The sequence below is a fragment of the Belonocnema kinseyi genome, chromosome 9, assembly GCF_010883055.1.
Source record: "Belonocnema kinseyi isolate 2016_QV_RU_SX_M_011 chromosome 9, B_treatae_v1, whole genome shotgun sequence".
In the NCBI taxonomy this organism is placed as follows: Eukaryota; Metazoa; Arthropoda; class Insecta; order Hymenoptera; family Cynipidae; genus Belonocnema; species Belonocnema kinseyi.
The window spans coordinates 34,289,728-34,299,195 of NC_046665.1; the positions used below are offsets into that span (position 1 = coordinate 34,289,728).

The following is a 9,468-nucleotide window of genomic DNA, read 5'->3' on the forward strand; positions in this document are numbered from 1 at the left end:
CAGTTATTGTAACAGGTGTCAATCTCAGAACAGTGAAAGGCATTCATGCTAGGTCAAAAAAAAAATAGTCTCATGCTCACATCGGGGACCCTGCCTTGGAGCCTACCGAGCTACCCGGCCCAGGGTGGCATCCTTCTACCGTCGAGTAGCCACCCTACTCAGGGTAGCAGTTTGGGAATCGCTGCACTAGAGCAGCAGTGAAAAACGGATTAAAATCGACTTTTTCAAAAAAGTAAGTTTTTTGGCTTTAATTTTTAAACTAAAAAAGTTACAACTTTTTGTCTTAAGAAAAAAAGATGCGCAATCAAATTTTACATCCATATATATCTTTTGAAAATTAAAATTCGAAAATTTTTTCTAAAGCCTCCAGGGGACTTCGTTTTCGCACGAAAAAATTTTATGTGCCCTTATTGCATCCGGACCCACAATTGACGCCAGACTCTCTAAGCATGATCATACTTTTAACCTCAGACTGAATGCAAGGTTGTGCCATACACACAAGCATATTTACACACTGCACATATTTATACACTGCACCGACGTACAGCTGCTTCTCATTACCCCCACCTAACCTGACCAGAAGTCTCCAGTAAACTCAGCTCGACCAATCCATATTAGGCACATGGTTTGTCGCATCCTTCCCTCGAAGATCCTTAGTTCGGTCCGAGCTAGAATGCCATCTGGTGTAATTTTTTTCCCAACAGTACTAACAGAACTATTTACAACACTTGTCGGTAAAAGGCTATATAACGCTCACATTTCAGGGGGGTTACAGGCTTATAACGTGATGGTTTAGAGTACTGAAGAGAGCGAACGAGGCTGTCAAAAGGTTGCTGTCAAGTTACAGACGATATTCGTCCATCTTTACACAAATATATTTATGGCTGTGGATCATAGATTATATTACGATTCGGAACTTCATGGCTACAGTTGAATCATGTTTGTGGAATTTTCCCAAGTTGTACATTCATTCTGTTGACCAGATTCATATCAAGTCACGCAGGCAGTCTATGATTAAATCACAGAATTATTGCTCACTAAAATTCGTTGGTTTTTAAATAGTATAAGACGATACATATTTCACCTATTTGAAAAAATGGCAATGTTATGAGTACCCAGTGGGCACAAAATTTAGCGACGTCTTTACGACTACGTTACGACATCTTTACGACAACTTTACGACATCCTATGTCCATGTCGTTTCGCTGTCTTTACGATGTCGTAAAGACATCGTCAGATCATGCGACTTATTTACAATATCGTAAAGACACTTTAACGACATGGACATAGGATGACGTAAAGTTATAGTAAAGATGTCATAACGATGTCGTAAAGACGTTGCCAAACTTTGTGCCCTTTGGGTATTTAAGTTACAAAAATTAAAACTTTTTTTGTAAATAATCCCAATTTTTGTTCAAAGTATGATACTTTTTAATATAGTATAGTTATTTATATTTTTTTCTGATTCTGATATAATTTCTCGTCCAATTTCGAAACTTGTTGTTAGATTTTAAAAAGTTGAAAAGATACAAAATGGCGGTCGTTTTTTTGAAAATATTCACTGTTAATTTGTTAAAAATTCAATCTTTTTTCAGATTAAATATACACCTGCCCCTCGGTGAGAAGAGATAATATTTTTTTATCTGAAAAACGAAATTCACGCCCCCTCCCATAAGCCGCAAAATATGCAAAACGTCAGACAAATAAAATTATTTTTCTAAAAAAGTTCTAAAGAACTATCTCTTGATACTGTTTTCCATCTCGTTATTTTTGAAATTTTTGCGAAAATATTGATAATATCTTTTAAAATTGATTTTTTTCTCAACAATACAATTTCTGTGTGTCTAAAAATAAAGAAGAGCATAATTCACCAGTCCTTTTCTGCTTTTCGTCGCAACAAAAAGTTGTGGGTTTAGGAAAAAGAATTTTTCAGGATTTTTTACACATTTTCAAACAAATTTGAAAAATAGCGCTGGATGGAAAAAAACTTTAAAGAGATATTTTTTTAGAATTTTATAATGTATTAAGGACAAGGGAGTGTACGAGTTTCAGAGTCTCAAACACTTAGGGTATATGCTAAGGGACAGGATTAACCAAAAGAATAGTGCTATATGAAAAATGGGCAATTTTAAACGTCGATTTTGGGCAGCATTAAATTTTGCAATCAAAACATATAATAATAAATAACAAAATATTCAATTACCAACACAACATTTAATGAATAATAAAAACATACTGTCTGTAAGTACAGAATTTTCCGTAACTTTAACCACTTTTCCAGAGTTCAGGGCAAACTTTACGAAAAATTCTGATGGGAGTGTATGTGAGGTTGCATACATTTTGGTAAACTCCAGCGTGTCCACCCTGTATATATTAAACATATACGGAATTGAGAACAGAGTTAGTTTTTAAGTTTTTTTTCATTAAAAAAAAGGTCATGCTAAAGTACTAATATGGAGGAAGGCCTAAGCAACATTCTTTAATGTAAACCTTATTTATTTATGATAAGAAAATATTTATGCTTTCTTTCACTAAGATATTATTTATAATATAAAATTTATTGAAGAATCACGCTTCATATATTTTACAGTCTCTGCTGCTACTTTAGCTTTGTTCACAGCTATTTTAAATAATTTTAATATTTTGTATGGTTATGAAAACTAAATTAGAATATGCGAAGAAAAATCTATCTAAAATATTCAAGTTTAAAAGCAATTCAATTGAGAAATTCCAATTAAGGAAAAGAATCACTTTCTAATATATAGCAATATTTAACTGTTCATATTGAAAACTAAATAACTTTAAACTGAATTGTTCGAAATGAAGAGCATTGAATAGTGCAAATTTAAGACCACTAAATATAAACTTTGAACGTGACAATTGTAATTGTTCTGTTTTCAAGTTATTTATTTATAAGTAAGATTGTTCAATTTTTATTTATGAATAACAATTAAATAATTATTAGTTTTTAAAAATTCGGGTAAGTTTAAGAGATATTTAAAAGTTTTCAATGGCGGACTGGGTACCCAATATGGGTATGACTGGGTACCCAAGACTGTCAAAACAACTTTTAAAATTTTGTTGAAAAATATAAAATTTAAATTTCGATCAAACAAAAAAATAATGAAAAATAAAACATTCTGTTTCGTGGTCTAACTATGTAACTTACAGGTCACCCACAAAAGAGCTCCAAATTCGTTATTAATCATTTTTTATGCAACTCATTGTTTTTATTTTAAGCTTCGTTTTAATCTTAAAAAAACATTAAAAATCAAGAATAAATGTTCTTAATAACAAAATAGTTTATTTATAGAAGGAAAACTCTTTAAGTTATAAAAACAAGACAGTGAAAATATGACTGTTTTAATACCCATGTATATAATGAATTGTAATAATATACATTGATTGGAACGATACATTTTTTTGGGCAGCTGAGAATAAAATTTATAGCAAAATAAGGAACAAAAATATTAAATTATTCATTATAAATCAATTTTGCACTTTATTTTGCAATAACTGAATAAGCAATCCCGGGCCGAGGTACAAAAATGAATATAATATACATTTGATACAATAATGTTGAACGAAATGTAGAAAAGTTCGCATTTTGGAAAAAATCGAGGGCGAAGCACGAGATACGTGAGGAAAATGTGTTCGTTAGAGCCGAAGGAGCTTTAACAAAAGATAATTCGCAATCACCAAATAACAGTTTAGTCGATGCTTTGACCTTTATTTTAAACAGTTTGTGCACAAATTTGGAGAGGTACACAAGCCGAGCGTGAAGTAAACACATTATCGAGTGCGAAGCGCAAGAACCGAAGTCGCGCACCCTAGACGCGCTGCAACTGGAAAGCGATAAGAATATGCTCGCGCACATTCAAAATTGTTAATTTTTTTCATGTTTCTTGTTATTTTTCAAAAATGAAAAATGCTAAAATTACAATAAAATAACAATTATTATAGTAAAGTATAACAAAATATAGTAATATTTTACAATTTCCAAAATAATGAATATATTCTTTGATCCAAAATATTTAAATGTAAGCTAACAATTACGTAATGTAGATGATGACAAGAATATTCCTTTCACTTTCACTGTTTCAATGTGAATAATTTATTATTCATTTTCAAAATACTTTCTTTTATGGAATCTCAAACATGCATTAAGGAATTTCTTAGGAATAATATGGATGAAAAGAAATATGAGGACACTTTTTACTTTACTAATATTACTTATAGGAGTACAAGTGTACATCGTGGATATTATTGGTCATTCTTTTTACTCTTTCCATTTAAATCTAACATATATTTATTTCTTTAAACAATATAATCTTTTTGGGGATCTTTAGCATGAGGCTTAGGGGGCGCCAACCAAGCGGGGGGGGGGGGGGGGGGGGGGCAGCCGGGAAACCCCGTTGCGCCCCCATGCTAGTCCGCTACTGAAAGTTTTGAAAATATTACAACTTGATTTAAGTCTCCATAAAGATTTCAAAGAATTTAAAACAAAATGTAAATTTATGAAGATTGCAATAGAATTGTTTGACGCTATCCTAGGATTATTAAATGATTTAAGATAATGATAACAATTTCTCGAAATTCATGTGAAAATTTCAATTAATGTTCTATTTTGAAAACATTATTTCTAAGAGAATATTTGGAATTATGAAAAAAGACAGAAAAAAATCTTGATGAATAAATGAAAATAAACTGATTATTATTATAATTTAGAAAAATTCAAGTGAGTTTAAGAGATATGTGAAGGTTTTGAGATCACTAAAAGATAATTTTAAACCTGAAAGGATTAAATTTTTTTTAGGTTTTTAAAGATTTTAAGAAAAAAATTAATAAGGTTTTTGAGCAGGTTTAAAAATAATACAACAATTTTCTTAAGATACCTGGGGAAATTAAAAATCATTTCTTAATTTTAAAAAAATGTTTTTAAAAGAATTTTGAAAAAAATTTCAAAAGAAACACAGGTTTTGATAAATGATTAACAATTGAACAATTTCGAACTGCACAATTTATAAGAGTTTACATTTATTAATTTTACAACTTAACGGTATTTCATTTACAATTTTTCACTTGAAATGTGTCAGAAGCTTCCATTTGATATGAGTAAATTATTGAGGGTTTCAATAAAAAAAATTTTAATGATAATTTTAAAAGTTAAAAATTCAAAATGGTTCTTCTTTGAATGTTTTAATCTGAATTTTAGTTTTTATAGCATCAAAATGAAAACATTTTTAGATTCAAGACTTGGAATGTTTCAGTCTCAATGACCGTCAAAAATTGTTGTAAACCGGGAAAACGCCGGGAAAAAATACCGTGAATTTTTTCCTAGAATAAAAGGGCCAACCGTAAGCACATAAACTGTAGAGGGCCGTGCGACGCGACGAAACAAAGGGTCGCAAGCTGAATGCAATGACTGCACTGACTGAGTGCTTTTTTGATTGCTCACAGTCTCTCGTTGACTGTTACTGACTCGCTCACGATTTCGGAATAGTTTAAGAGATTTCTACTTATTTCACTTGAATTTTGGTCATTTCAAAAGATCGAATCTTTTTCAAATATCTACTCTGATAGCGCACTAAAAAAATGGTTAGTTGTGACAAGAAGCAGTGATCCCAAATCTGAAACGAGGTGTGGTCCAATACTATGACAGGGCTATGTCCGTGTGAATATAGTAGGAGACGCTGAAAATTACTGAGTTGCGCGCGCAACCCATTTCTCCTCTTCTGAATTTTAAAACTCGAAAGTGCACGATTGCCGGTCGGAGCACTTCGGCGATTCTATTTATATATCTATCTGCTAACTACTTTGAAATAAATTCAGAAGATTGAAATTTTAATATTTCCAGATTTCGATGCTGGCGTTTCACATGATTTGAATAGATCGCGCGCCTCTTGATATGCGTATATTTTGAGGTTATGTTATTTCATATATAAAATATAAATTATAAAAATATTAATACTATTATATATACGAATATATGCGTATATTAATAATGATAATATTATAATTATGTTATATTATAATAGTCTTATTTATATCTTGATCCGCATTTGAAAGAAATTAAAGAAATTGGCGATGTTGGAATTCATCTCGTTTAGATAAAAACTCAATTATTTGATTGAAAAGTTAATTATTTTGTTGAAAATGTAACTATTTTATGAAAAAAGTCCTCTTTTCTATCAAAAGTTCAACTACTTTTTTAAAATTTTTATTTTTTTTTATTTGAAGGTTCATCTCTTTCGTTAAAAATACATTTGTAAAACTGACAATCAATACCATTTTTGGTTAAATGTGTTTTGTTAAAAGGTCGTATTTGTAGAAATTAAATTGTTTTATGGAAAATTTATACTTTTGTATTAAAAATTACATTTTTCGATTGAATTATCAACTATAAATATGTTTTGGTTGTAAAGCCGTTCTGTTGTAAATGCAACTATATTGTTAAAAATTAAAATCATAATTTTTGGGTGAAAATACTCTTTTTGTTATTAAAATTAAACAATTTCGTTGAAAGTTCAAGTATTTTGTTGCAAATTGACCTTGTTTAGCAGGAATTTAATCTTTTTGGTTGAAAATGTATCATTGTTTATCAAAAATGCAATTGTTTGGTTAAAATATCAACTGTACATCTTCTTGGGTTTGAAAGTCGATTATTTCACTAAAAGTTGAACTACTTTGTAAAAAATACGTTTTTTTAACAAGGTTTTTTAATTATGGTTGAAAGTTTAACTCTTTCATGGAAAACTCATATTTTTTGATTAAAAAATTCAATTTTTTGTAGATAATTCGTCTTTTTTACTTTAAAATTAAATAATTTCTTTAAAAATTCATGTATTTTGTTTAAGATTTGTCTTTTTTTGTAGATCATCAATTTTCTTGATCGAAAATTCATCTGATTGGTTGAAAATTTAACAACTTTGTTTAAAATTAATTTTTTCTGTTAAAAATTATTTATCTTTATCTGAAAATGTAACTATTATATGATTGATTAAAAATTAATCGTATATAATGGTCAAGTTGGAAAATCGTTTTTTTTTATAGAACATTAATCATCTTGGTAAAAAATTGACCTTTTCCCTTGAAAATTTAACAATTTTGTTGAAAATTCGTTTTTTTTCTTATTCAATTCAATTTTTTAGCACAGTTTTTATCTGGAAATTGCCTTTTTTTTAGGAAGATTCATAATTTTAAATGAAAATTTATCTCCTTTGTTAAAAATTTAAAGATTTGTTTGAAACTTCGTTTTTTTTAGTTGAAATAGAAACTGGTTTGTTACACCGTTCGATTTTTAAAATTGTCAATTCGTAAATAAGACTTTTGAGTTTGGATTTATAAATAAAAATCTAAAAATTATTAATATAAAGCGACTTAAAATAAACGAATTTAATTTATAATTTAAAAAGTTTCCAATTAAAAAAGAATTATAATTAATCCATTTTTATTGATCAAAATGATTCATATATTCATCTTTTTGGCTTTGAAATTCAACAATTTAAAAAAAAATCCTTATTGACTGAAAAGTCAACTCTTGTGTAAAATTAATATCTTTTTGAATGAGTTCAACAGTTTTTAATTAAAAATTAAAACTTTTTTTATTTAAGATTTATCATTTTAGTTGAAAATGTAATTATTTTGTTGGAAATTTGTTATTTTTTTTTTTTTTAATTGAAAATTCAATTATTTTGATAGTAAGTTAATTTCTAACATTTTCAATTGGCAATCTAAAATTTTTATCTCTAAATAACAATGCAAAAATACTAATCTGGGATAACTTAAAATAAAAACAATTTAACTTTTATTTTAAAAAGTTTTTAGTTAAAAAATTAATTTAATCGTTCAATTTTTAATGTTACGAACTGAAATTTTTTTGAATTATTATCATTTTGAACCTTAAAAATAATAGCGTAATTTGTATTTTTTAACCAGAAATCTCTAAAATGTTAAAGTCATAAAAATTTGTAAATGGTAATTTCGTATTTTAAAATAATTTAATTAAAAAAATTGTAAATTTAAAAGGTGTTGAATGTTTGTGTTTTATACGTATGAATTATTGAGCGTTTAAATGAAATTTTTCTGAATTAAAAATTTGTCAAGCTTCAGTTTTAAATTTTTTTAAATTCAAAAGATGTCCACCTCAAAAAAATCATTTTCAGATTTAAAATTTTGAATTTTCTAATTTCATCCTGAATTTTTAATTGGAACAGGAAATTTTTCAAAGCAATTATATGTATTTCTGAATTGGATCAGAGATTTTTTGAAAAAAATAATAATTCAGATCTGGAACAAGCCATTATAAACAACTTTTAAAAACTATATAAATTTGAACAGAGTGGTTGGAAATAGAAAGCCTTGAATTGTTAAAATTGTAATTAGCTAAATTTTAAGTTTGAACGCTACATTTTTAATTTAGAATAATATTCTAAATTAATTTAAAACTTGAAATTATTTGAAATTATTGAAAACAGTGCTAAAAAATTGAACTGAACAAGAAAAAAAACGAATTTTCAACAAAATTGTTAAATTTTCAAGGGAAAAGGTCAATTTTTGACCAAGAAGATTAATGTTCTCTAAAAAAAAAACTATTTTCCAACTTAACCAATATATACGATTAATTTTTAATCAATCATATAATAGTTACATTTTCAGATAAAGATAAATAATTTTTAACAGAAAAAATTAATTTTAAACAAAGTTGTTAAATTTTCAACCAATCAGATAAATTTTCGACCAAGAAAATTGATGGTCTACAAAAAATGACAAATCTTAAACAAAATACATGAATTTGTAAAGAAATTATTTAATTTTAAAGTAAAAAATACGAATTATCCACAAAAAGTTGAATTTTTTGTGCAAAAAATATGAGTTTTCAATGAAAGAGTTAAACTTTCAACCAAATAGTTAAATTTTCAACTATAATTAAAAAACCTTGTTAAAAAAACGTATTTTTTACAAAGTAGTTCAACTCTTAGTGAAATAATCGACTTTCAAACCCAAGAAGTTGTACAGTTGATATTTTAACCAAACAATTGCATTTTTGACCAAAAATGATACATTTTCAACCAAAAAGATTAAAGTTCTACTAAACAAGGTCAATTTCCAACAAAAGACATGAACTCTCAACGAAATTGTTTAATTTTAAAAACAAAAAGAGTATTTCCACCCAAAAATTATGATTTTAATTTGTAACAAAAGTTGCATTTACAACAGAACGACTTTACAACCAAAACATATTTATAGTTGTAAATTCAACCGAAAAAATGGATTTTCAACGAAAGAGATGAACCTTCAAACAAACAAAAAATAAAAATTTTAAAAAAGTAGTTGAACTTTTGATAGAAAAGAGGACTTTTTTACAAAATAGTTACATTTTCAACAAAATAATTAACTTTTCAATCAAATAATTGAGTTTTTATCTAAACGAGATGAATTCCAACATCGCCAATTTCTTTAATTTCT

General features: G+C 27.6%; 1 protein-coding gene across 1 annotated transcript in view; it reads left to right on the top strand.

Annotated features, from left to right (window-relative positions):
* The window catches only part of LOC117179742, a 391,922-nt gene that overhangs the window by 276,668 nt on the left and 105,786 nt on the right, over nucleotides 1–9,468 (top strand). The window lies entirely within an intron of this gene.